At 42.0% G+C, this 8065-nt stretch overlaps 1 pseudogene; it reads right to left on the bottom strand.

Moving 5' to 3' along the window:
• Positions 1 to 3417: 3417 nt before the first annotated feature.
• The window catches only part of LOC114622699, a 37065-nt pseudogene continuing 32417 nt past the window's right edge, over positions 3418 to 8065 (bottom strand).

The raw sequence follows: 8065 nt of genomic DNA, 5'->3' as shown, positions 1-8065 counted from the left end.
AAACACATTCTCTTAATTTTTAAAATATTGCCTAATCAAACAATCTAGAGAGCTCTGATTTGAGGGTGACCCTTTAACGTACTGGAGGGATTTTATATTGGCTTGTCAGAGGCAGATGAACTTATGCTCTGTAAATTCTACTATAATTGTGTCCATTCTCAGATTTTGCTTCATTTTGGTTGTTAGCTATAAAATTACTGATAAGTAATAAAACACAGGTCAAAAGTATTAAACCCTTGTTGCAAATGTCACCAAATCATAACAAGAAAACATCAGCCAAAAGTCATAATTCCTAGCATTTACCTATAAAATATGGCTTAAATAGCAGGACTTTCCTTCCTCCTTGGTATGCCTTAATAAGATTTTATATCACTCTGGTTGCTTGCAATCTAAATGAAAAGAATTGTTTCTAGGATCTACTTTGGTAAATTCCACTTGAGAATAAATTATCTGTAATTATTAAATATTCATAGAGGGTTTGGGCCATCTTATTTCTGTGTGGCACAGGCAGACCTGCATGCCATAGAACCATGTGTCTCTAAAGTATAATGAAGGAAGATGAATGCCTGCAATACTCCCTGTGGCTAATTCTTCCCAATGCATCGTCTTTCTTTAAAATGAAACTGTTGTGATCTTATTTATGATGTTTTAAGGCTCCATAGAGCTCTTACAAATGTTCACTGACTCGGTTTTATCTGAAGCTGTAATCCTCCTGCATCAGTTAAAACAAACTGACAGAGATGGAGCCACAGGCTAGGGCTTGGTCAGTAGAAAGGAGTAAAGACAAACTGACACACTATTAACAATCCTTCTACCCTTGGTTCTCATTGTGTTACTGCTCCTAAATTATTCCACTAAATAATTGTCCCATCCTCCTCCTTCTATATGACATATCAGCAAATTCGTTGTCCACAGTTCTTGACATAAATTGTACTTGACAGTAAGATCACAGAGATGGTTGCAGATGTTACTTAAAAAAGGTTTTGAGATCAAAAAAGCTTCAAAAATACTAAATAGTAGAAAGTAAAGTAGTCTGCTTTTTTCAAAGGCTTTGTAGAACTGTTTGGGAGAACACTACTCACCATGGCTCATTGAGGGAATTGTATAGATTGCAAAAAGAGCAAGATTTTCTCATTGACTTGCTATTCATAGAATATCTGGTAAGGTTAATATTCCACAGAACCTATCTGGAAAATGCTGAATTGGGTCATATGATATTACTACTATGTGGACTTTTAAATATGGGAGGCAAGGAAAGAGTTGGTCAATGACAAGATACTTTGTCTGAACTGATTGACGAGGATGCCAGGGAAACTGGAAAGGGTAGTTAGAGAAACAACTGATAGAAAGGTGAAAATTTTTGGGGGGAGTACTTATTCCAGAATGATTGTGAAAGGACAGCTTTATAGCATTTGGGGAAGTGAGATATTAACAGACTGAATAAAATCCTCTACCATCCATTTATGACTTAGTAATTCTATAGGTCTAAGGTTCTAGTTTATACCAAACTGTCCCTTTGGATAAACATGAAGCCAAAACAGGGGGACTGGAGCCATTACAAGGTCCCCTTCAAATACTCACCATGGCTCATTGAGGTCAGGCCTCTATCCCCGCCTTCACAAGTTTAGAATTGCCACAGTTCTTCTATACTTAGAGAAGGGAGGAGATGTCAGGGGCAGCCCTGCTTACCCACTGAAGGCCTAAAATCAGCCATAGGCCTAAAATCAGCAATAGGCCTGTCATACATGTATACTAACACCAAGTCTTGGGTCTCAGTGGAAAAACATTGAAACAGATGGCTATAAGCTAATGTAAACAGGCAGCTTTTGTGGAAATGTACAAGCCTGAGTAGTCATAGACCTTGAAAATAGGTAGCCTGGGCAGACAATACCAACTTAGATAAGGACAAGAGAGTCATAGGCAGAGTCATAGTGACTTGTCCCCTGAACCTTCACCCAGCCGATACCCGGTTCTGATGATATCACCCACACTCCAGTGTCAATCCCTTCCCCACATCCTGCTTTTCTGTGTTTATAACTCCTGTGTGAATGAATTACGATTTGAGAAAGAATAAATTATAAAAAAAGAAAGCAAAGACAATGTTATATAAGAAGTTTCAATGATACTATGTTAATGATATTGAACATGTCTATAGCAAGAGAAGAAGTATTAGCCCCTCTTCACCAAGTGGGTGATATGTTGTTCTGCCATGTTCTGTGTTAGGTTTTACCAATATGTTATTTATCTGAATGGCCTTTGGCCTTCTTGAGTTATAATTTTCTTACAATGGGTCTCACTCAAGAATTATTCCTTGATCACTATTTCTAAAGGCTTATCAGGATGATCAAAATATCTGAGCCTACTTCCCTGTCCTAGCCTTAAATCATTTTCATGCCTGAAGCCTACTTCTTTGTTCTAGCCTAAGATTTAGATTCCTGCATGAAATTATTTCTTTGTTCTATCTTAAGATTTTGATTCCTACCTGAAATTACTTCTCTGTTCTAGCCTAATGTCAGATTTCTGCCTGAAGCCCATTTTCTTGCCCTTGGACAATTTCAGATTTCTGCCAAGCAGCCCCAACAGCTCTTCACATCTCCCCCTTTTTTATTTCATAAACAAGACTGAGCCTGTCTTAGATCGTTCTGACAAGAATGCCTTCCTTACCCATTATGGAATATGCATTATCAAAAGCAATGCACTCTGTCTTAGGTTGGCAAGGCTCTGTGCAGAATCTTACTCGTCCTTAATTTGCCAGCCTGTTAAATTAATAACTCTGTCTGTGGGTCCATTTTCAGTTTCAAGTCATGTACTTTGGCTGCCAACATGTTTATGTTGTTAAAGACAAGCTTTCACACAATGGACAGGAACAGAAGTTTTCCCAGGACAACAAGAGCTAGCATGATCAAACTATATATGACATTCTTGATGCTTGTTCCTTGACTATTTGCATCTATTGTATTGCTATTTCCTTAACCTAGAATTGACTTTAATACTTACATGTAATTAAAATGGTACAAAAGCAAAAAGGAGGAGGAGGGATGGGATAGGGAGGTTTATGGGGGTGAATAGGGAAAGGGGACAACATCTGACATGTAAATAAATAAAATATCCAATAATAAAAAAAGAATTATTCCTTGAAATTCAGTATGAGTGTATTTGTCGCTTCAGGCCTTATATAGATAATTTATCTTGTTGACTTTCTTTTTTTAACCTCTGAATGCATTTATTTAATCTTTTGGACATCTATGAGTTTCCAGAGCCCTTTCCCTCCTGCCCCATAGCCTGCCAGTCCAGCCTGCAGAGAGCGATTTCTGCTGCCTTGTAATTCTGAAATAAATAGAATTAGTAGCAAGTCTGAGTGTTGAGTAAAGGCAGGGTGGCCCCAGCAACCTCCAGAGGAGCACCATGGGTACAGTCTCAAGGTATCTTCTGATGGGCGGACACTGTGCAGCATGTGGCAGCACCAGGCTGCGTACAGTTTGTCCAGAAGTTGTCGAGGGCTGGGATGCCTTCCTTCATGCCTTTGAGCTTCTGAGTCTCAGCTACCATTTGGTTGGGGCGACTGCTGTTGTTAAAAGAGTCCCCAGGCAGGATATGCCAGTGGTCAAACATGCACTTGGGGAAGGCCTGGCCATCAGTGTTGGATCGAAGGTTGGTGGTAAAGTCAAAGGACTCATTGTCAGGCAGGTATGCCTTGACCACGAACATAAGGGTACTAGCCACCTGAGACTCCTTAAATACATGGCCATGCTTCCTGTTCAGGACACCATAGATGCCACCCACCACTTGCTCAGGACACTGGATCTCCACCAGATAAGCTCCATGAGGCGGGGCTGTGCAGTCAGCACACTGGCATAGAGGCAGCAGCATGCTGTGGGGATGATCTGGCTACCTCCCTGTGGATGGCATCAAGCATGCAAGGTCACATCATGGTCTCACAAAGAGCGCCCTCCTTCGTAGTCTGCTGAAAGATGGCCACCACACTGTCCTTGATCTCATTCAGGTACTGCACACCCTTGGTGATTGATGTCAGTGAGAATGTTGGGGCCAGTACCACCAGGCCAAAGCACCAGATATTGTGGGCTTCAGCAACATTCTACTCATACTTTTTATCCAGTAGCGGGCACGTGATTTGAACTCTTGGTGGGCAGACACCTCACCCTTATTGATGTCCTCTGCCAGGCCGTCACGGAAAGGCCTGCCCTTCATGTATAGCCAGTTGTGCTTGTTGGAGGATTTGAACAGACATAGCACGAGGAACTCCTCACTGCCTATCTCCCAGTATGACACAACAGGGTCAGATTTCTTTATGGAGATGCAGGCATGATCCTCCTCCTCCTCCTCCTCCTCCTCCTCCAGATGCTTAATGCAGATCTCCAGGTGTAGTTCACAAGTGCCAGCAATGAAGTGCTCTCCAAATTCCTCAATGATACACTGCACCATAAGGTCAGACTTAGCCAGCAGCTTTAGTCCCTCCACCAGCTTAGACAGGTCAGCTGGGTTCTTGGCCTCCACTGCCACCCTGACGACAGGGCTGACACTGAACTTCATCACGCGCACATTGTGAGCATGCTCAAAGGTGGTGATAGTCCCAGTCTTCGCAAGGAACTGGTCCACTCCGACCAGCCTCACAATGTTTCCACATGGCACATCCTCAGTTGGCTCAACATAGCGGCCCATCATCAGAATGGTTCTCTGGATAGTCTTCGGGTACAGGTCCTCTTTCTTCCCAGTTGTGTTGTTGGGGCTCATGATCTGGACCTTCAGGCCCGTGGACACCATCCCAAAGAACACTCTACCAAAGACAGGAAAGCGGCCTTTGTCAGAGGTTGGCACCATCTTGAAAATGTACAAGGGGGCCTTTCGAATTGCAACTCTTAATACCCCTGACAGCCACATCATCAGGTGGCCCCTCGTATAGCAGCTCACAACAGTACTTTTGTGCAGTGACAGGGGACAGCAAGTGTATGGTGATCATCTGTAGCAGGGCATACCCAGGCAGGCAGCCAGGGGTGCACCACAGCCTTGAGCAGTGTTTTGCCCTCCTGTCTAGTTTGATGTCCAGCTTTTAGATCAGCTTGACTGTCTCCTCCTTCCTGAAGTTCATGATGTCATTGAACACCTTGAAGATGGAGTCCAGGATGAGCTGGAGGAAGGTGCTGGGAACTTTCTTCACATCTGGGCTATTGGCTGACTTGCTGAACTTGCCATTAACTGGATCAAATTACAGATCTCTGCATAGCTTAATCATGTCCTCGACTTTCTTGGTCAGCTCAGCTGCCTCCAGCTGGCACTCACCCTTGGCTGCAAACTTGGCCATGTACGTCTCTGCAAACTGCTTCAAAGTGAAGGCCCATCCATGCAGGCCAGAACCAAAGCCTGCGGTGCCCAGGACAGGATCAATCATGCATCTGCTCTCATCCTCACCATAGGTAGAGATGATGACATTGACATTCTCCCCCACAATGCTCTGTAAGGTCTGGTATAGCTCCCCAGGCTCCAGCTGAAGCTACAGAAGGGCCCGGTCCATTTATGTATCATCAGCACAGGCTTGATGCTCTCAGTAATGGCCTGTCGCAGCACTGTTTCTGTCTGCACACACACGCCAGACACACAGTCCACCACCATCAGAGCCCATCGGTGATATGCAAGTCATCTGTCACCTCTAAAGAGAAGTCTACGTAGCCTGGAGAGTTGATGACATTGATGAGGAAGCCTGAGCCATCCTTGCTCTGCTTAATGAAGTTCAGGTCGTTCTCAGAGAGCTCATAGAAAAGAGAGATGGCAGTGGACTTGATTGTGATGCAGCACTTCTGTTCACTTACGAGTGTCAGTGAAACGTGCCACTCCAGCTCTAGCAGAGGCGATGATGCCCACCTTGCACACAAGGGAGTCGGTTAGTATGGACTTGCCATGGTCCAGATGAGCGATGTGTGACACATTTCGGATGTTGGCTTCCTTGTCCATGATGACACGGATCTGATGTACTGTGAAGTTTACCGTGGTAGCAGATGGAGATGGATTCTCAGAGTCAGAGGTGAACAGGGAGGCATGCCGACAATGGGAGAGGCTGCAGTTAAATAGTTGTTACATTTCTTAATATAGTAATATAATAGGGTATAAAATCATAAGCATATATTCATATACCCAATTATGTAAGTTCATTAAAGGTTGCTAACCACCAATGTCCTTTGCTCAAATGTGGCATTGAAAAGGATCTGGAACTGAGCAATGGGTCCAGTTATTTAACACTGAGCATTTTCATCATTAGATAAAACCTATTGGCCAGGAGCCATTGCTTATATCACAACTCATACTACTTAGATCTAGCTACTCATCTCTTCTTTCTTGGATATGCTCAACTGTTTAATTCATTTAACTATCCCCTAATCTCTCTCCAAGGCACATAGGGCATCACTAGTCATCTTTGAAGCACATGTACTAATGACTACATATGATTCCAATTTTTGCACAAGTTATGCATACTGCCATCCAAAAAACCATATTCTACTGCATCAGATTGCAATACAGGTGTGGTTTTTTTGTGGTTGAACTGACTGGATGATTCCTATTAGTCTGCACACAAGTCTTCCATCCTTCCGTGCCTATTCTTCGCCAAGAATTAAATCACTACTGAGACAATAGTTCAATGAACAGAACAATTCTTACCCATAAGGCAAATGTATTCATCACCCTTGTTGTTATTCAAAAGAACTTAAATGTCACATTTGTCCAAGAAAAGCCAGGCAGAGGAGAGACTCCTAAGTTTCTCCTGATGTCTGTATTTACTTCTAGATTCTGGAATGAAGATTTTTTTACAAGTGTATTGGAAACTACTTTGAGAAGTACACCAAACTGTGTGAGTATGTGGCATTCAGAATGCCTTGACCTATATGGAACTCACATAATATAAACTGCTATGCTATAATTCCCTTATTTTGATATTCTTTAGATTTACCAGTAAATGCATGAGATTCTTTAAGTCACAGAACTGAACTCTCATATACATCATATGAAATTTTAATATTTTCATCAAGATATTAATTGCAAACTTAAGAAATTGTCAGTAAAACTTGCTTTCTAAATGAATTCTTTGAAGTAATATTATTTAAACTTACAAGTAATTGTTATGGATGGTGAAGCCTCAATGCCCCAGTGTAGGGGAATGCCAGGACTGAGAGGTGGGAGTGGGTGGGTGGGTGGATGGTTGGGGGAACACCCTCCTAGAAACAGGGGAAGGGAGGTTCCAGAGGGGAAACCTGGAAAGGGGATAACATTTGGAATGTAAATAAAGAATGTACCAATTAAAAAAAAGATTTACATCTAGATTTGGGTTTTCTATTGAATGTGTTTCCAGTGAATAGAAAATATAAGAATCAGGCATAGGTTGGTGAGGAAGTCCTTAGTCCAGTGAAGGCTGGATGCCCCAGTGTGAAGGAAATCGTGGATGAGGAGATGGGAGTGGGAGGGTGGTTGGGGGCACATCTTCATGGATGCAAGGAGGATGGGGGATGGGATGGGGGGTTCCTGGGGGGGATGGGGAAAGGGTATTACATCTGAAATGTAAATAAAATATCCAATAAAAAAGACAATATAAGAAACAGTTTATATTATTGCTTCATTGTTTTCCCCCTGATAATTGGGCTCCAAATGGTCCCCGTGTTCAATTTATTCTCCTTATTACTCAGGAAAATCAGAATGTGTCTGGCTGCATTTGTAAGTCACGCATCTTTCTAGTCACAAATGACTAATGGATGGGGTGGTAAATTGTCATAAGAGTATTTTATTTTAAGCATACAACTTTATGAATAACTGAACTATTTGGTTAGGAATACATGTAATAATCAACATGTTTACACAAAGTTACAAAATATATCTATGTCCCTTACTTGATTAATAGACAGATACCTGATAAGTTCTGGACTGAAACTTACTAGAAGATACAGAATACAAAGAATTGTCAACAGTGATAATAATCTGGCAGCCAACAAAGACAAGTACCTAGCTTTAGAACTAGAGGTCATGATGGTTATTAAATACAGAAGTAAAATATATTTATGATTGT

This window comes from Grammomys surdaster, unplaced genomic scaffold (assembly GCF_004785775.1).
Source record: "Grammomys surdaster isolate TR1022 unplaced genomic scaffold, NIH_TR_1.0 191, whole genome shotgun sequence".
NCBI classification, from domain to species: domain Eukaryota; kingdom Metazoa; phylum Chordata; class Mammalia; order Rodentia; family Muridae; genus Grammomys; species Grammomys surdaster.
This window is presented reverse-complemented; position numbering and strand designations above follow the sequence as displayed.